The sequence below is a fragment of the Carassius carassius genome, chromosome 23, assembly GCF_963082965.1.
Source record: "Carassius carassius chromosome 23, fCarCar2.1, whole genome shotgun sequence".
NCBI lineage: Eukaryota > Metazoa > Chordata > Actinopteri > Cypriniformes > Cyprinidae > Carassius > Carassius carassius.
This window is the reverse complement of record NC_081777.1, coordinates 22,648,231-22,669,805: the sequence shown is the minus strand read 5'-3', so window position 1 is coordinate 22,669,805 and position 21,575 is coordinate 22,648,231. Positions and strand designations below refer to the sequence as shown.

Sequence of the window (21,575 nt, the reverse complement as noted above, 5' to 3'; positions counted from 1 at the left end):
GAACTTAACAGTTAATCCGTGAATCTCATGCGTGCCGAACCGTGGGGCCTGGTCCGTACAGATCACGGATCATCTACGATCCGTTGCACCCCTAAAGTCCTTCCTGTCAGGAAAGTGACATGTCTAAATACCTTTCTTTTTCTCCAAAGAAATGATTGCAGAAAAATCACTTCAAACATGTCTGCATAATTCATGTGCATGCACACACTCAAATTTAATGGCTCCTTTACCTTCTACATGTCTCCTGACAGTCCACACAGCATTGGGGTTACCAGGAAGTTCAGAGACAGCCATTTCTGAAACCTGAAATCATGCATTCTTTAACACATCAAAATATAAATAGACTGTGGAAAAACCTATAATCGAAACTGTAAAACCACATACAGTGTCAAGGACTTCTTAATGCAGTGGGTGTCACATTTCCATTTTGCAAGCATGTTGTGAAAGGCGCCAGCGAAATGCAAGTCCTAGCAACACAAACCTCAAGTCCATGTCTCAAAACTCTCAGTGTAGATCTGGGTCCTCTGCCACAAGCCACGTATAGTTGTGGGGGTGTCTTCATTAGCCAAATCAGCAGTACAGTTACAAAAAATATCAACACTACTTGGAGAGGAATCTTGGAGTAGCTTTCTTCATTACATAAGTGAACTGATAGTTCAAAGAGGAGGGGAAAAAAAGCCTGAAGCGTTTATATGCTCAATTACAATTACTGAAATCTGACTAAATGCTCTGCAATTTAGTAACTACAAAACAAGCAGTTCAATTTTGCAGTCATCCAAGCAGCGATTCATTCCCACACATCTGCTCTCATGCCAACATGACATAACATAACCCCGCTTGCTGTCAGTAATTCCCAGCTTGAGTGAGCACAGAAAAAAAAACAATTTATTCGATGTCACTGCAAAATACATTCACACACCTGGCAGGACATGATGGGAGAAAGATTTTCTTGCTCGTCGACCAACACAAGGTTCTTAAGGGGGTGAGGTTGGAAAAAGAATGTGTCTCCCTCTTCCAAAGGCATTGCAGAGGAAAACTCTGGTTCCTCATCGTCATCACCCAAGTGGGCAATCTGATACAGTTAGCTTAAAAAAAAAAAAAAGGTTTTGAATTCTTACTTCCAAAACTTCCTTTAGCACAATGTGTTCTACAGTGCAGATTAAAGGGGGTCATATGATGCTTTTTTAAAATATTATTATTTTGTGTATTTGGTGTAACAGAATATGTTGACAGTTTCAAAAAACTAAATTTTTCAAATACTGTACATTATTGTAGGTCCTCTATGCCCCGCCTCTCTCAAACCCATTGTTTTCTACAAAGTCCCTCCTTCTGACAAGCGCAGTCTGCTCTGATTGGCCAACTGACCCAGTGCATTAAGATTGGCTGAACTCTGCAAGCACTCGTTGGAAATGTAATGCCCCTTTCCATAATCACGAGTTTCATTTTCCAAAATAAATGTAAAGACAGTTAATAATGTCCTTAGTTTTACCATCAGTTCAAGCCCAAAAGGGGATCAGAGTGGTGTGACAGACACAGTGATGAAGCTCGTCTGTGTTGGCAGTACACAAGTTACGGACACAGTACATCAGACAGCTACCTCCACTGTGTGACCCTGTCTCTCTCTCTCTCTCTCTCTCTCTCTCTCTCTCACACACACACACATACATGACGCGCAAAACAAAACAAATGCAGTAGCTGATTAAGAAGCGCCAGATTGTCGTAGCTAAGTCCTAGGTTCTCCTACCTCCTCTCCTAGGTTCACGAAACGGTCTTCCATAAAATGCGTTGCTGTTCTGTTGTAAGTAATCTTAAAGATTCCTAAATTCATTTACTTTCAGAAGGCCAAATAAAGTGTTTTTGCCTAGATACGCAGAGCATCTCCCTGACAAAGCTGCTTTAACATTAACTGTGAAATGAAAACTTTTTACTGAAAACACGCCTTTGCGTGAAAATCTGGGCGGCATTATGCAAATTTTCCACATAGTAACAGATATGGGGGTTGTGTGTGAATGAGCTGTTTTAGGGGGGCGTGGCAGAGTCTTAACTTTGATGAAGAATATCTCTTTGAATTTGAGACTTTAGTCTTTGCAACTTTACAGATGTTCTTTATGCAACAAGTGCTTGTAACTAGGGCTGAAACGATTCCTCGAGTAACTCGATTACAAAAAATGATCGAGGCAAATTCCTCTGCCTCGAAGCCTCTTAATTTATTTTAAATCTCACGTCAGGTTCTTTCGCAATGAGTTTTTTAAATGTGAAACAACGAGTTTACGTCACCCAGAAAGCGGAAGGAGACACAAGCGGTGCGTGCCTGCGTCCAAAATCGCATACTGCAAGGAGTCAGCAGTGTTTTGATTTGAGGGCGCGGGCAAACGTAAAGAGAGCGTCGTGCTGTGTGTCCATTGCAGGATAGAGCTGGCATACCACAACTAGGGCCCTATGATTTCTGCGATGCAGAACACGTGGAGGGAATCGCGGAATCCAGTCATAAAAACAGAATTTACAGTTTAACGCGGAATGGCACGGAATTTGCCAAATTTTGAATGAATTAATCAAAAATAGGTCATTGCACCAAATCACGATATGGAATGATGTCAGTAAATATTAAGCCCAAACAGTCTATTTAAATATTAATCCTGCATGTTCTGCGTGTCTCTGTTAATGAATGGAGCAGAAGCGCTTCTTCGTTTATTTACACACACTGAAGCACGTGTGACGCTCGCGGTGATTTCAGCATCTGTCGTCTCTCTAAATAAGGACGTGAACAAATGAACAACTCCAGAACTGCACTGACAGTCAATTCAAGAGCATTTGACCGTTTGATTGGAGTAAAACTAGAGTCACATCACATACACAGAACTGTAAAGGTACGTCAACCCATCAAAATAAAAGTCCGGTTTAGATTAAAGTCAAGTATTTGCCAGAGATGTATTACTATTGTTCAGCAGAATGTACATAGCCTAAGCCTACTACTACAAAAAAAAAAAAAAAAAAAAAAAAAAAAAAAAAATTCAAACATTTTTTTTTAGGCTTAATCACACAACATTTCTTCCATATTTTATTTTTATTAGTAAATACCCTTTGTTTACCAAAAAGTTAAGTTTGCTTAATTTTCAATAATTAAAATATAAATTAAATTAATGTTTTATATGTTTAATGTGCATCTCAGAAAATGCTTTATTTAAAACCCCAATTAAATAACACTTAAATGCACTTAATTCATCTGTCAACTTTATTGTCAAGTACAGACAGAAAAACAATGGGTACTAATTAAATGTTTATTTTTGATGTATGCATTGCATTCTATGCATTTAAAAAATACAAATATTTTTTTTCTAAAAAAGGAAACTTAGTTGCTCATTTTAACAGACCCAGGAGTCTTATTTTTTCTTGCATAATTAATATTGCACTTTAAGCAAAAACACATGTTATCCGATTACTCGATTAATCGATGGAATTTTTGGTAGAATACTCGATTACTAAAATATTCGATAGCTACAGCCCTAGTTGTAACACTCCAAAGAAAAAGGACAAATTGAAATCGAATGACCCCTTTAATGAAAAGATTCAGGTTAAAGAGAAACCAAGTATGGTTACACTGACTCTACATAGGTTTCTGGTAACAAACTCCTGCTCCCACATTCCTCCCTCTTATCAGCTGTTGCAATCTAGTTACTATAATGAAATTAGGGGAAATGCCACCAAATCTGAGGTATTTAGTTATTTTTAGGTGAATGAAAGAATGTGCCAGACAGAAAAGGGACTTACTGGTTTCCAAACTCTGTAGCAACAAATAAGAAGCCAGTCTTCAAAACACACATGGCTGTAGCCACTGGGATGGTATCAAAATACTTCATCCTGATCTCAGTAACCTAAAATATGAATAGACATTCAATCACTTTCCAGCATTTCAACCTCTCATGTGTGTATTCTGACACCAGATCTCACTCCTGTTCATTGGAAACACTCAATATTATATTAAAGCTTTCACTTTAATCAATTTCCTTGTGGGCGTCATTAATAACCACTATACATTACTGCATTCTAGACGTGCCGGTATTCTGTAATGCAATATATCATGATAATGAACATGACCGATATTGTTATTGTGGGCACTTCAAAATACCAAGAATAATTATTTATTACAAATTATTCAGAATTTTAAAAGGCATTTTTAGAATACTTTTACAATCAAATGGTCACAATGCACAACAGCGCCAAATACTTTAATATTTAGACAAACTATTTATTTTCAAACATTATTACATTTTATTCTAGACCTATAACATGCCTTTTATTTTGTTTGAAAAAAAATTTATTCTTTGTTTGGTAACACTTTACATTAGGGCTCCATTAGTTAATTACAGAGGTCGGTAGTAACGAGTTAAATTTACTTGAGTAATTTTTTGGGGTAACTAATACTTTTTGGAGTATATTTAAAGATGGGCACTTTTTCTCTTTACTTGAGTAAGAATTTTTTGGGGGAAAATCAGTACTTTTACTTCATTACTGTGGGCGACGCTCTTCTCGTTACTTTATCTTAATGGAATAAATGTTATAAATGCTTCAGTTTATTCCAAACGCGCAGTCTACTTCTTTCTGGACAATGAGCGATGCCCATTCGCTAATGATTCATTCTTTTGAGTCAATTCTGTTCAAAGGCTTGATCAAACCAATTGGCAAACGAGTGAATTGGTTCATGAATCAGTTTGAATGATTTGTTCAGTTCCCTGCCGCATGTGCTGAGCGTCTGAAGTAGTTCACTCAGAGTTGTAACGTTGAAGAACATCAGCAGCATTGAAAACGTGGCTATGGAACTGCACTAAATTGAAAGCAAATCTGCAAAGGCTATTATTTGCTTGCGATGAAGATCCTTATTAGATGAACACCACGTGTGCTGTCTACTGTTTAACAGGTAATAACTTGGGCTACATTCGATTACACGATACCACTGTGACATTACTTTGTTGCAGTGGCGGACTGGGACAGTAAATCAGGCTGGGAATTTGACATCACCCCAGGCCACCTCTGTTGCTGCAGTCACCACCACCCAATTCATGTGTCCACCAGACTGCTAAATTCCTTGGCTCTTTCAGTTGTTTGAATTGGGTTATAATTAAAAAAATAAATCAAAATCCTTAGACTGTGGACGGGCAAAATAATCAAATGAAGTATCAAGAAATTCACTGTCTCTATCATCTTTCCCTTAATCCCCCTCTCTCTCACTCTGCACATTGAGTTTCTCTGCAATATGAAATAAGGACTTTCAATAATCTATATTAATTATGCAGCCATCAATTGTATGTCCCAATGATCACAGTCCTTCTAATGATGACCTTCTAAATCATAAAAGCACATATTTTTCTGAGTATAGCCAGCATGTTTAGTTTTGCTTATAGCTTAAACTTTAGCACATATTTTTCTGAGTATAGCCAGCATGTTTAGTTTTGCTTATAGCTTAAACTTTAGCTGAAGGTTCCTGCTCTGACTCAAAAGCTGAACTGTCCACCCTCTCTTGTTCAACAGCAGGAGCACTAGCAGCACTAGTGCTACTGTTGCTTCCTTCATCACCTTCAAAATAAATAAGCATTGTACACTAGGCTACATATTTTAGGCTAGAAATGGAAAATCAATTTCTAGTCAATATTGGCACTAAAGAAAATACTGTATCTTCATATGTAAAACAGTGTTAGTTTGTCATTAAGATGCTTTTTTAAAACATCTATCATTATATAAATTTGTAATATAATATATATATATATATATATTTTTTTTTTTTTTTTTTTAAATAGATTTTATCTATTGTAAATCGCTTTGAATGAAAGCGTCTGTCTGCCAAATGATTATGTAAATATTAGGGTGGAACAGTTCAACTTTTTCACGGTTCGGTTTGTTTCACGGTTTTATAGTCTCGGTTTCAGTACTGTTGTATGTGCTATGTTTATGGAAAAACTATACTTTCAAAAAAAAAAAAAAAAAAAAAATATATATATATATATATATATATAATAATAATAATAATATATATATATATATATATATATATATATATATATTATCAGATTATTAAGAATATTCTAACTACAAGCAACAGCACAAATAAATACAATAGAGTAAAAATACAAATAAAATAAACTTTCAGGTTTTTTTTTTAGGTAGGCTAGGTCTTGCATTAGTTTTTATGTGCAGAAATTAGAGTAATCAAATGTAAAACAGAATTGCATTTTGGACTATAAATAAAAAATTATTCTTTATTAAAGTAAAAAAAAGCTTTTTAATCAAGAGCAGTGAGTGATTTCTTGGTTGTTGCAGTTCGATTAATATAAAGACTGTCACTTTAAGAGAATGCACTGATACAGTGTTCGTATTAGTATTGAACAAGAGTGAATGATTTGTAGAGGTATTTTTCCATCGCTGTTGTTGTAATGTCTGGGAATCCAGAATGCGTATGCATCAACAGAAACATTATTTGAACCGTTTGTTTTGAGTGTTATAGTAAACCATATTACAGATACTTTGTCAGATTTAAGTTGAACAGCGGTCCCAGCGCATGTCGAACCGTGTGTGGTGGTGAACTGAACGGTTCGGTTTTTTCAATGAACCATAGTAAATAGGCTATAAATGTAATTCTGACTGACCTGGCTGGGATTTTGCAGCAACTTGCTGCGTCTGTGGCCAGGGCTTTTCTCCGTCTCTGCTCCTCCTCTGCGTTTGCTCTCCATTTTTTGCACGATTTTCTAAGATAAAGCCTGCCTCTGGATAAAGCCAATTAGGCAGTGCTTCGCTGATGTTTGGTCATGTGGTGGTGTCATTTTCACTCCGCGATCGCCTGAGACGTACATTCTTAAGACAGTCAATTAATTTACAGTTGCATACCAGCCTATTGCACGTCAGCCTGGTTGACTGCACAGCGGAAGCCAGCAGGACAGAATGACCGTCAGGCCCCCGGGAAATGTGCCGGTGGTCCCGATTGCCAGTCCGCCCCTGGTTTGTTGTACGTGTGTGGCTTATAACAGAGGGGAGTCAAGTTAAATGCAGCTTCCAAAAGACAAAAAATAGCCGATTAAGATTTTATTAATTTTAATACAATCACACCGAGTTCAGCAAGTCATATCATCAGCTGCTAAATTCAGATGTGTGATCGCTTGCTGGCGCTGAGCCAGAAATAGATGCGTTTTTATGGCGCTGCTCATTATAACCAATCACACACGATTCTGTTGAGCTTTTGAATGCAATGACCAATCAGAGGCGTTCAGATGAGTCATCGCTAAAATGCCGGTTCTTGCTTCACTCGCTCGCTGACTGAATACCTCTTTCTGGCGAATTCTCTAGTCAGAAACAACAAAGTGCAGATGTGTGTACGAATCTATAATTAAGATATTGATTTCACAGTGTTAACAGTTTCAGTGATTTTAATGGGAGTTTCTGAGAGTGATTGAACTCAAGACTGTCAGTGAAAATGATCTTTACTAATGTAAATGTTATTTGCTCTCTTTCTGAACAATGAAAGATTAGTAGCAAATTTTATATCACATTAACTTTCAATGTTAAATTCACATTTAATATAAAGTCAGTCATATAAAAAATGTTATGGCATGACACCTATATCTGTTACTTAAGTAAACAGACAGGGTTTTATAATAAATTACATAAATTGGAGTAAAGGCTGATGAAATATATACATTTATACACACACACATACATTTATCTATTTATCTAAATAAAAATAGGCTCAATATATATGACCCAAAGTAACTAGTAACTAACTACTTGAGTAGATTTTTTATCTGATACTTTTTTACTCTTACTCAAGTAACTATTCAGACTAGAACTTTTACTTTTACTTGAGTAAATATTTCTAGAAGTACTTTTACTTTTACTTGAGTACAGTTTTTGGGTACTCTACCCACCTCTGGTTAATTAATTAAAAAGGTCAATGAAAAACTCTTCTAAACATTAAATATTAGTTAATTCCAATATTTAATAACACTTTAAAATCAAAAGTTGCAACTGTTATTTAATGAGCTAACATGAACTAGGAGCTGTATTGTTTTTAACAAAGATTAATAACTTCTGTATCAAATGTAGCTATTGCTCATCGTTAAGGTTAATGCATTAGGGCTAACTAATGAGATCTTATTGTAAATTGATACCTATTGGTCTTAATTCTTTTGCACTTTAATGTGTAAAAATGTTTACTTTATTATTTAACTTGTATTTAAAAGTTCAGTTATTTTTGTTATAAGAATAAAGTTATTAAACTGGTTATACTGCATTTTGACAACACTCTGTGCAACTAAAGTTCAATATTGTTATAATACCATATCTCATGATAAAAGCATTAGTATTTAATTGCAAGATGAAAATCTGATACCGGCATATCCCTACTGCATTCAATTCAAAGTCAGACAATGGATTTGTTTTGAAGGCATGCAATTTTCAGCAGAGGTTTTAACAGTATTTTACACATCTTTCTCTGCAAACATCTGCCCAACCAATATAAAGTAGGAGAACATTTCAATGCATTTTATTCATGTAAATTAAATATTCAGCATTAGCTGTGTTCTGGTAATTTCATACACCCACATTTCTTTAAAGTCTGGGTTGAAATTTTCCAAGTTGCAAATACAACTTCAATAGGGTTTTACATTAACATTTTAGGTTAGAAATTCAGACTTTCCATGTAGAATTGAATGCCACAAAAGTAATTAATGTAATTACACACTGCTTCAACACCTTTGTACATCCATGAAAAAGAAACAGATGACACAGTTGGGTTTTTAGTTCTATGCGCTCACCATCTCCTCATCAGTTTCCAGAGTAACTTTAAAGATGTCTCCCTGTTCTGTCTGGGCTAAAAAGAAAAACATGGATTTGGTCTTGTGGGTGGCAGAGCAGACAAAGATCATGCCTCGCTCAGGATCATCCAGGTCATTCTGAAAGAGAAATGCGCTGAAGTCACATCTGTGTTTAATTTATGCTGTAAACACAATAACTGAGAACTAAACAAACAAACGAGGTCAAAATGAATATTAGGATCAGAGATCTTTATGTGTCTCCAGTTAAATAGTCAGAGAAGAGACATGAAAAGCTCATCATTTCAATACTAATAGCTGTTTAGACTTCTCAAGGTGATGTTTAGTTGATTGCGCTCAAACAGAAACGCAAAGTGGTAGACCACACAAACTCACCCTTCTGCGTGGGGTTGGGCAACGGATGTCTGGTTGGTCCCCAAAGTTTTTGTAGTTGATATAGTTCTCAGAGCAAATGAGCACACCACTTGGACCATCCGAACCACCAGGAACTACGACACACAGGGGAAAAAAGATCAGATTAGCACAAACTCGTAAGACACTTAGCTCCATTTTTCTCCTTTAAAAGCAAAACGTTCTCAGATCAGATATCAAAACAATCTCTTCACCAAACAGTCAGAGAAGAGACATGAAGATATTCATCATTTCTGACACAACCAAAGAACATACGTTATACTTGTAATCTGCTGTCCAATAGTTCGAGGTCTGTAGGATTTTTATGTTTTGAAATAAACTTATGCTCACCAAGGCTGCATTTACTTCAATTATATAGTAAAACCACTAATATAGTAAAAAATTACCACTTTTAAAGTTTCCTCTTTTAATACTTTAAAATTGTACTTTTTCCTGTGATAGCGACATTACTTCAGTGTAACATGACCCTTCAGAAATCATTCTAATATGAAGATTTTATGAAGTTTTTTTTTCTGAATTCTAATAATGAATAAAAGGAGCATTTAAAACAACTTTTGTATTAATATCTTTATGGTCACTTTTGTTCAATTTTACAAATATTAAACTTAGAGTCACACATTGTTTTTAGAGCTGCAACTAACGATTATTTTTTATGTCGACTAATCTAACGATTATTTTTTCGATTAGTCGACTGCTCTAACAATTATTTTTATTACAATAAATAATTAATCTAATGTTGTTTTTTTGATTAGCTAATGCATCCTTTGGATAACTTTACAAACAAATATAAGTACAACTTCTAATATAATATTTCAACCTTTATTTTTAAGTTTTTACAGTATACAAACATAAAGAGGCAAAGAAAATTATTTTACTATGGTAAATATTATGATAGCGCTTATAGTTAAACCACAGTAGCCACAAATTTACAGTTGTCTGAGACGTCATGAAATGTTCTTTAGCATCACAAACCATAAAATGTAGTCAGGGTTCTGCTATGGTTTAGCATGGTTTCCAGAGATCTGGAGCTGATTCTGGGTAGCTCGGTCTGTGACTGTTGTCTCGCGGCGCTCTGTCTTTTAAGGGGCCGTTCACATATCGCGTCTTTTGCGCGCTCAAGTTTGTTATTTCTAATGTAGGCGCGGTATGCGCGCTCATAATGGAAGCGACGCGGTCACGACGCGCACACGAAAACAGGCGCGTCCACACCACATCGACTTAAAAACATCTCAACTTTTCAGAATGCTGCAAGCGCACCACGGGTCATGTGACAAGAACTAACCAATCAGTTTCATCTTTTCCCATAACAACGTTGAAAGCTCAGCTAAGATGAGGGAACATCTGACCATAGCTGTATATGGATTGCCATTTTGAAATAAATTTAGTAGCAGAGCTACTGCAAGCGATTTTTAGTGCTGCAAATCCATTTATCCTTTGCTGAAATTTCCGCGTCTTCATAGAGAGAGCACATCATGGTTGCTTAGCAATGGCAGACATCCCAGGGGCGCAACTGCCCGAGCGCTTTGGAAAGAAGGAGCAATCAGCACGACTAGCGTTTTCCACGCTATTTTAGGCGCGATATGTGAACGGCCCCTAACGCGTGTTCGAAACCCGCGCCAACACAGACTTACTTTATTTTTTATTTTATCCTTACTTCAGCCGCTACGTGTGATCATACCAATAACTTGTAACCTTTACAAGAATATCAGAATCATGCAATGAGCAAGTCTGCGTTTATTAGACACTTAATAATACCACATCAGTTTGTGCTTTTAGAATCGCAGAATCTGCTGCGGTCGTTCCATCACATCTGCAGCAGACCTGAACCAGGAAGTTGTCACCAGATCACACGGTAACCAGTTAAACCGTAACACCGGAGAGCGCCAGGATGTTTTCCTCTGAGGTGCTCGTGCATCGCAGTTGTGCTGCCGTGGTACACCATATCGGTTTTTCAAAGGGAACAAATGGCCATTTTATTTGGCCTCTGTTTGAAGGATTCCCATACTTTTGATAACAGTGGTCTCTGTTTTTGTGATAGAATGCAACTTTCTCCATTCCCAGTATGCCATTACGCGAGATGTAAACAGTGTGACGCGTAGTTGACGTAATCGATGATGTCGACGCGTCGTTGCAGCACTAATTGTTTTAGTTATTTTTTTACACAAATTCTCAACCGCAATTATGGTGAAATAAGTGCTAGATAAAAACTGTGTTGTGCTAAAGGTGTTGCAACATTGTCTATCTTGTGAATCCTTATCTAGCATTTAGACATCTTTCCATTCTAAAAAGATCAGAACCTGTGATGAGGAAGTTCCCATGTTCCTCCAGTGCTTCGCTGTACTTGCGCACCACATGGTTGAGGCCCTGACCTTCCAACTCGTAGAAGGTCAGAGTCTGCTGTGTGTTTGCCGCAGCCTCTCCGGTGGGATCGTTATCTGCCTCCTGCTAAAACATTTAACACTAGTGAAGTGACGTGACATTCAGCCAAGTATGGTGACTCATACTCAGAATTCATGCTCTGCATTTAACCCATCCGAAGTGCACACACACAGAGCAGTGAACACACACACACACACACACACACACTGTGAACACACACCCGGAGCAGTGGGCAGCCATTTATGCTGCGGCGCCCAGGGAGCAGTTGGGGGTTCAGTGCCTTGCTCAAGGGCACCTAAGTCGTGGTATTGAGGGTGGAGAGAGCACTGTACATGCACTCCCCCCACCCAAAATTCCTGCCGGCCCGAGACTCGAACTCACAACCCTTCGATTGCGAGTCCGACTCTCTAACCCAGTGGTCTCCAACGTGGTGCCCGCGGGCACCTGGTAGCCCGCGTGGAGTCTCTGAGTCGCCCGCTGAGCACCTTCTATAAATAGCCTGAATTGTAATCTTTCATTTTTTTATGATAATGTTATAAAATGAGAAAATAACTATTGGTGACATTTCATATACCATTAAAACATAATTAAATAATTCAATAATTTAAAATATTTAGAATCTGCACGTCTCTCAATCTCTCTCTCTCTGCGTCTCGTGCGCGCACCTCTCTCTCTCTCTCTCTCTCTCTCTCTCTGTCTGTCTGTCTGTCTGTCTCTCGCTCGCTCTGCGTCTCGTGCGCGCACCTCTCTTGTTCTCTCTACGTATCGCGCGGCAGAGGAGCAGCGTTTTAATTTAGTTAAACAGATATTATGTTGCTCTTCTAATTTTACATCATGGCTGGACTGGCCATTGGGCATACCGGGCATTTCCCCGGTGGGCCGACGTGCTTTTTGGGCCGATATCTCATACTCGTACTTTTTTTTTTTTTTAAACGGCCCATAAAATTTGTACATCGGCGGCCCATTTGTTTTGTTTTGTTTTGCTTAATTGGCGGCGCTGGGTTTGTGCCGGTGTAATGCATTGGTCAAAGTCAGTGTTAGTTTTTTTTTTCTGACAGACCAGCCCATGAAACACGTAGATCAGCGGCCCATTGGCTCTTTTCTTGATTGACACTGGGCTGGCCCAATCACAACTTTAAACGAGTGAGCGAGCGGCAGCAGTGTCAGTGTTTATCTGTAAAAAAAGATGGAGAAGAAACGCAAGGAATGTGCAGATAAATAGCGTGAAAAAATAGAACCAGGCCCTTAAAGCAGACACTGTAAACTGTGTCAAAATATATGTTTTCTGACCTTCATCAGCTCCTGTGGCAGATGATGATAGTGAGGACGGAGGATCAGGAGAGAGATGAGAAAGTGTAGAGCCTGCGGTAAGCATAACTACTTTCAAAACACTGAGGTCATGTCATGAGTGTAGATTATTTCCACATCTGCATAGTTGACGATTACCGCAATTCACTAGAAATTTAATAAGAGGCGTTTGTAAACCATGTTTTCCGCCAAAATAAAAGCTTGATGCAGTTTGCGTCAAAATAAAAGATCATGTGCTTATCTCTTTCAAGTATAGAAATTGGTACAACTAATTAAGAAAGTTTCCTTTATTTTTTTGTGCATTTGTTTTACAAAATATGGCTATTACTGTCATTGGATTAATATTATAACTATTATTATGTATAGGTGTAATGTAAATAGACACTGTAACTAAAAGAGGTTTGAATTTTTCTTTGTTTAATTTGCACACTGAATATGGGTTGGAGCTTTTAATTTTGAACTCTCAAAGTGCATCAGATTAATGAATTTAACATTAAAATGCACAAAATTTTCTCACGGGGGGGCATGCCCCCGAACCCACCTAGAAGGACCGAGGACACACCACCATAGTTTTAATAAAAATCCTGTAAGAAACACTGGTATTGCTATGCCAGAGCCGCTTATAGCTTGTCTTAGGATTCACCGCTGTGGAGTATAGTTCAACTGTATTAATAAATATACAATTTTGACTTATTTCATCTGTTAAATCTCACTCGTTCCTATACTCACTCATTACATGGCATTAGTGGTTTTAATGAATAGGAGTTGGTATGCATATAATTAAGGGCGTGCAAAGATGGGTGGTGTTTATGATCATATAGTGGGCCGGTCTGGGCAAAAATGCCCGGGCCGATTTTTTGTCCCAGTCCAGCCCTGTTTTACATACAAGTATGTAAAGTATATCATTCAGTCACTATTTAATATTTATGCCGTTATTCTTTCTCCCTTTCCCCCCGTGATTTTGTCTATATCGCGAATATAAGACGACCCCCCATTTTTTAGGACAAAAACGCCTATTTTTAGGACAATAAACTTGTCTTATATTCGGGTATACACGGTAATTATATATTCAATAGTCATAATATTTAACAATATTACTGTTTGTTTGTTGTATTTTTCAAAACTTGAAACTGTGTGTGTGTGTGTGTGTGCGCGTGTGTGTGTCTATATCAAACAAGTAGCCCTCAAGACTATTTTATCCCTTCAGGGAGCCCTCACTCACAAAAAGGTTGGAGACCCCTGCTCTAACCATTAGGCCACGACTTCCCAACAAGTTAGAGTTAGAGACATGTCACCTAACTGATTATATTTGTAAAACCATGAAAAACCAGGATGAAGTAGTATCATGCCATTGGCTACAAGCAAAAGCTCCCCAATTTGTAAAGAATCTGTGTTCCTTATTAAACTAGCTGCTTGTGTTTACATCCTAGGCAACTTAGCATTGGTCAGGCCACCAATGTGAATCTTATTTCCCACTACTAGTCCAGTGGTTCAACCTTTTTGACTCAAAGGCCCACCACTGTCCAACAGAATATTCGAAGACCACCCACATATATTTGTTTTTTTTTTATACGCATTTTCATTTAGATTTAGAATTTTAATTTGTTACTATAAATGTAATATTTTAGCTAATTGTAAGTCATCCTGCAGTCCCCTTGGAAGGTTTCAGACCCTAGCCCTCAGGTTGAAAACCAAAGCATTACAAGAAATACACTGACCTCATAGTCCATCTCCAGGCAGGCAAACATGGGGTTCTCAAACCCCACATCCACACCAACCACATGGTAAACAAGTGTATTAGCCTTGTGGGCCTCTAGAAGGGAGGAGATGGTAAGGCGGGCAGCTGCATCTCTGTTCAGGATGTATACCAACTTCTGCTTCTCCATGGCACCTAACAAAATGGAACGTGGATGGTAAAAATGCGAGAACACAGTTTTCAGTTAAAGGACTAGTTCACCCTAAACTAAAAGTTTACTCCAGCCCAACAATTAATGACTCGTGAAGCAAAAAGGATTGTGTTTTAGGCAACAAATCCATCATTATGGCATTTTTGTGCATCCTCCACCATAACAAGTCCATCCTCTATTGCCCTCTCACATTAAATGGTTGCTTCTGGACAAAATTCTAGTCAATAATAATGCATCCTCCACTGGAAAAAGTTAATCTTCTGTTACCTTCTTAAATCAAAACCCACTGACATATTTGGTTAGAATGGTTTTGGAACATTCACTTGTAAACGGTGCTTGATTTTTCTATTGACTCAGATGGGATGACTTTTTGACTGAATATAGAAGTATGATGGATAGAAAACTCATATTTTAGCTGGAAGCAAAGGTTTTAAGTTTAAAATATCTTAAACACTTCACAAAATGTTAACTGACAGACTGCAGTCATGTTAATTACTTCTTGACTATTGTGATGGTTTACCAGATGTGTGAACTCCGTCGGTGAACAGATGCCATAATGCAAAATTTCTCCACATTTGTTCTGATGAAGAAACAAACTCAACTACACTGAGTAGCCTGTGGGTAAAAAAAAAAAAAGGTCTGCAAATTTTCATTTCAGCAAACAAATTCCTTTAACTGCTATCCTAATGCATGACTAGGGCTGTGACGGTTGCCATGACAACCGCAGTGGTCAGATACTACCGTGGTTGTCTACTGCCACCGGCGGTAGTGCACGTGACTTCACAAACTCTATAGCAAGCATAATACAAAGTTTTTTCATCGTATACTACTTTATTAGTATAATGTTTAGTGAGTTTGGTTTTTAAAAATCACTGTCTTTGTACATTAAGCGTTTTTATTATAACGGTTTTCTATGGGAGGAAAATGCTTAACGTGTTATTAAACGAGTTGCATTCATATTCAGGGCTCATCTGTTTTTTTTTAGATAGTATACTTTATTAGTATGATTTTTAGTGAGTTTGGTCTGTTAATATCACTGTCTTAGTAAATTAAGCCATGTTAAGCGTTTAGAGTGTCCCCTGTCATCCAGCGCAGCTGCCCTCTCAAGCATCAGATCGCGGAGCAACATCAAAAAGAACAGCTGAGACCGGCCGACAGTTAAGAGTAGCTGAAGCCTTTGCGAAATGTGTAAAATACAGCCGTGAAAGTAACAGGCATACCTGCTGAAGTCACGGACAACCTCAGCGTCAGTGCCCATACCCAGGGGCGTCGGACTGGGGGGGTAAAGGGTACCGAGTACCCAGGGCCCGAGGCAGGGGGGGGCCCTTAGAAGTCAGTTTTCTATACATACATATACATGCACTAACATTTGTATAGCATTTATGTACAACTAAAAAAGTTCCTGTGCAAAACTAAACTTGTAGTTAGGCGCTGGTTTGGTATAAAAAAGTCATTTTCATGCTGTGCAGGGCCCCACACCCCTCTCGAATCAATGCAAATGGTACGACCCGCAGGTCAGGTGCTTCTGCTGCGGACCCGCGGTGATTGAATCAGTTGATGAGACAGGAGCTGGAGTGAGCCGTGAAGAGTCATGTCTCTCCTTAAGAAAGGAATATCAGGGGCTCAAAAACGAAAAGAGAAGCAGAATAAAGAGAGAAGGGCAAATGAGGGCAAGCAGTTGCTCACAAATTTTTTTGAAAAGAGAGGTGAGCTCCAAATGCATCATCAAGCATTGACATTGTTTTAACATAAATATCTACTCCCGGTAGAATAGCATACATTTATGTTTGCATTTATGAATAATATACCAATACTTTATAGTATCACACCCTTCATAGCGAGCAAACAATGTTTCTGATTATTACATGGCTTGGCTGAATTCCAATGTAGAATGCGGTCTGTTATTTCTTGATAACAGACCGCTGCGAAGTATAACAGACCGTTGCCATGAAAAACAGCGCGTTGCTATGGACGCGGAACGGACTATTTTCTTTGGCGGAAGCAATACAATCGTTTTTAAATCAATAAACTCCTTTTTAAATCAATAATTCGTGGCAAATTATTTATTTTGTGGGTAGCCATGTAATAAGCGGGATAATGTATAGAGAGGCGGTCGTTATAGCGAATAACAACCCTGACAGGCTGAACAGGACCCCGACACGAAGCGGAGGATAATGTAATCTAACGTTATACATTATCCCTTACGTAAATAACAGGGAGTGAGAAGCAGACGGAGCTCAACACACTGCCACTCCAGGCAGCTGCCTAAACGCTTGTCTCCTCTTCTGCTGCAGTTCTCCCCACTCTCAGAGTCAGAAGTTTACATGAAAACACTGTATATTTCCCTCCATTGTCAAAATCTAACACCCGAGAAAACACAGATCCGTTAGCGCCTATTTTACCGTATTGTTATGCAAATTAGCTCGCACACGCTCTTACATTAAGTACAGGATTGTTCTCAGTATAATAATGCACATCTTAATGATTGAAAAATGACTTATTTTAAAACATAATTCAAAGACTGAATGTCTAGTTTGGCGGTTAGTTTACCCTGTGATTCTATAGTCTAGTCTGCATTTATTTTAAACAGACAAATAATCATCAATTATCTTGTACTTAGCCTACACTTTAAAAAAAAGGTATTGTGACAATAAAGGATATTTTAGCAACCATTTGAAGCCATATATTTCAGTTTCAGAGTCAGACCCTGCAGCAGCAGGCCCCTCATCATGGCTAGGTGAAAGCAGTGACAGTGAGGTGGATGTGAGTGTGACAGTGAGACAAGGTGAGCTTTTTAACACTTAGTAATTAGTAATTAAGTGTTAAGAGGAAATAAGCAAAATTAGTACATTGTTATTGTACACATTTAAACTTTAAAGTGTAATTACTAATTACAGTTTAAAGTTTACAGTTTAAAGTTTAAATGTGTACAATAACAATGTACCCATTTTGCTTATTTCCTCTTGTAGCAGAGGCAGAAATAGAAGATGAGGTTGATATTCATATAAGTGATCAGAGGGAAAGTGAAGAATGTGATGAAGGTAGTCAGGAGCAGGAGGACAGAGCTGAAGAGGAAAGAGAAGAGAATGAGAGACTTAGGGATACTGGAGAGGGATTGTCAGAGGACCCAGGATTATGGCCAACAACTCTTACTGATAAGCACAGGAAAACTATTGTTCAAATGCTAGCAAAAAACTGGACTTTAAAGACCTGATCAGCAAATTTGCGCATGCAAAGACCCGTCAATGGGCATTTAGTAAAAACTGACATTATTTAGTTTGTGTTTCAGACCAAAGTTTTTCTCATTTGGTATGGTCATTTTCAGAACTGCTTTACAGTATATTTGATTTAGTCCAGGTTTGGACCTGCTAGACCTTTTGTCATCTCAGTAAGTAGTACTTTCGACAATAAAACAAAAATATATTAATCAGAGTGTGGCCTATTTTGTTTACATTTTAAGTGTTTTTATGATAAAAATGCAATACCTTACCTATTGGTATCACTATGGTATTGGGGGCCCAGCAAGATGGTTTGTACCCAGGGCCCAAAATTTGGTGCTACGCCCCTGCCCATACCCAAGAGAGCGTGAGCAGATAACGAGCTCACACACGCTATCTGCTTGAGGAGTGCATCGACTCCAGCGCGAATCCACTGTCCTGGTGGGCCAGTGCCGCGATAATCAGTCTAGATTTCCGCTGCTGTCCAAAGTCGCGCGCAAATACGTTTAATACATGTTAAAACTCTTTGATTTCTTAAAAAAAAATGTATTGGAAAACGCATGTTCTTGTTGCTGTTTGGCATTTAACAATAAACAAAAATGTTTCAAAACGTCTCTCTCTGTCAGTTAAAAAAGCAACAATATATGCTACATAACTCAACGATAGAGCTTTGTATGCAGCAAAATCAGGATAAATTATGTAAAAAAAAAAAAAAACCGGCGGTAATACCACATATCGCGCTATTGAGCCACCTATAATAACCGCAGGGGAAATTTCTTAACCGCGACAGCCCTATGTGTAATAACTGTAATAGTTGAAAATTCTAAGTCTATGGTAATTAACAAATTACCTCAAACAGCGTTTCCTTTAGATTGGCAGATTTGAGCGCAAGAAAATACAGTTTATGCATTCAGCAAATTAATTTAGTGTTGGGCGATGGATCTTGTTGGGAAAGCAAATACCACATCACTGATCTGGAGTCATCTGCATTCATGTCACCCATCAGCGTTTGCACAAGTTCTCGTGATTGCAAACTCTGGCTGGTCAGGTTTGGTGAGGCTTTCTCCAAACTGGCCAAATACAAACGAGACAGCAATAAATAAAAGATGGTAACAAGAAATATGGCAACGATTCCTATTTCAAATAAAGCGCATGCAGATGAGGAGTTACTGAGCTTGCTTGGCGGTGGAAAAGTAAACCGGACGCAACACAACTGCGTTGCAACAGTTTTAGTCTGTCTAGTGTCTATACAGGACATTTGAACTCTGTGTCAGAACCTATATTTTGTCGCGCTGCGTCGCTCGTGTCCGTTAGACAGGGAGTATTTAACTTTCTTATCTAGGCTACTTTCTTGTTTAACTGCATTATTTCTTTGATATTTATTTTAGTGTTTTGCAGGCGGCGTTCACTATCAGAAGTGCTCAAATTAAACATGAACTGATGAGTTAAATAGGATGTGTTAGATGAGTGAGACAGTGCTGGGCTGATTTTATAGACATAAGCATACATATAAATATATCCTGTATATAATATACATAAAATATATCACACGCATGCTCAGTTTAAGTCAGCTTTAATCACCTTTTTTGGTAATTCCATGAATTAACTGACCACGACACTGCTTGCACATAGTTTATTTCACAGTTTGATATGAAAGGATACGCACAAAGGAAGCGCGCACCGGCGCCTTTGAGCACAGGACTGTTTCTGCTGTTCAGTCATTCTGCGACTGAATAAAAGTGACGGAAGCAGCAGTTGTGAGTGGGTGGCCATCCCCGCCCCTACGTTAAATATTTTGAATACGTTAAACTGAAAAAAAAATTATCGCCTTCGTTAACGAGCAAATTAGCGAGGAACTGCCCTGGCACGATACGTCTGCAGCCGATCTTGCCAAATGTCTCCTGGTGTATCTTTTCAAACATGTTTTTGGAAGGATGGTACTCCAAGATCACAATTCGGCCAGAGTCACTTCCAACCACAACGTAGTCTATTACAAGGTGAGAGATCCATAAGAATGAATCAATCAATCAATCAATCAATCTTGATACATATGATCTAAGCAAATCAAAAACTTGAACCAAGTTACTAACCTTTAGTTCCACCCGTCAACCTGAAAGCCATGAGGGATCGGATGATGCCAAACACCTCCATAGTAAGCAGCGTGTGGACCTTCCCTGTGTTGTCATCAGGACGCAGCAGTTCCAGAATTTTCCCACGGGAAACAACAATCTCCTGCTGCTTAGTTCCTAGTAAAAAAGGAACAGATATTTAAACATCATTCGCAATGCTTCAAAATAAAATGCAACACTATTCTTGCAGTTACCCTTACAAAGACAGTTAAAATACGCTGCATTTAAGAAACTATCCAGGAAGTGTTGTTCTGTGATATACCTGAGAAGTTGCCATGGATGGCATGGGAGATGCCCGTTGCCCACTGCAGGGTCAGGTTGTACAGAAAAATGGCTGCAGTAACTGGACCTTCAGGCTCAGGACAAAGAGCTTAACCAGCACCTACAAGCAAGTCACACAGAGATAGTATAAGCATCAAAGTTAAAGGGGAGGACAGCATAACGACTTAAGGCAAAAACTTGTGTTCATTTCATTGAATTAGCACAGAAACATTACACATAAAACTCCGCATAGATACAAACACGTTAAACATATGGTCTTATGTTAACTTCAACAAAAAAATGTTTTGACTTCAAACACAAAGTTTAGGGTAACGTTACTCATTTTGTATTTTTATTAGTAACTCTATGGCGAATCAAATGTATGTAGGACAAACTGAACTCTTTTTTTGTTTCACTTTGGATCGTTCTTCGAGTTACAACATGCATGGGGAAAAAACATTTCGCTAAATAACTGTTCTTGTAACTTTACATTATGTAACGCAACATCTGCACATAAGCTGCAGCAAACGGCGCTTGAGTTTGCAAGCGTTAATCCAGTGGTCAATTCATCTTTAGCCGGTAGGCTAACAAACTTTATAGTCAAAATAAAAGTTGTTACTATAATTTCTGAAAACTAATTTTAGAATAATAAAGAAATACGGGTTGTTTGCGAAATGTATGAAAACTATTTACCGAATTAGCAACCAAGATGTTGTAGATGTCATTCAGATGAGAAATGTTTATTGTTCATTGGCCTGTTCGCTCGTTATTTCAAACGGCGCTGGAACAACAGAGAGGGCCTCCCGGTTCTGTGGCGCGCATCAGCAGTGTCCTAATACATGCCTGAGCGAAAAGATCGACCTAAAAAAAAACAGAAATGGTAGAAACGTGCTATAAAAACGACATTTGTGTTTTTTCATATTCACTTATTTTTTATTTTTATGGAATATTATTTTATCCAATTTTAACTGTTAAGTTTGACTGAGGTAAAACTTGTGAAATTGATGGCATTTTCTGAGTGATTTTTAAAAGGAACATACATTTAAAAATGGAAGATTAAAAAAATATATATATTTTTTTCTTTCTTTTTTTGGCCAAAGTATCATAGTTACTGTTACTACACAAAAAAAATCTAACTTATATTGA

At 38.0% G+C, this 21,575-nt stretch overlaps 1 non-coding gene and 1 pseudogene across 1 annotated transcript; both read right to left on the bottom strand.

Annotated features, from left to right (window-relative positions):
• LOC132101817 (splicing factor 3B subunit 3-like) overlaps nt 1-20,772 on the bottom strand; it is a 40,257-nt pseudogene extending 19,485 nt beyond the window's left edge.
• Nucleotides 9,389-9,467, bottom strand: LOC132102021 (small nucleolar RNA SNORD111). The gene has a single exon (XR_009423267.1). It is a non-coding gene; the product is annotated as a small nucleolar RNA SNORD111 (small nucleolar RNA).
• Nucleotides 20,773-21,575: the final 803 nt, after the last annotated feature.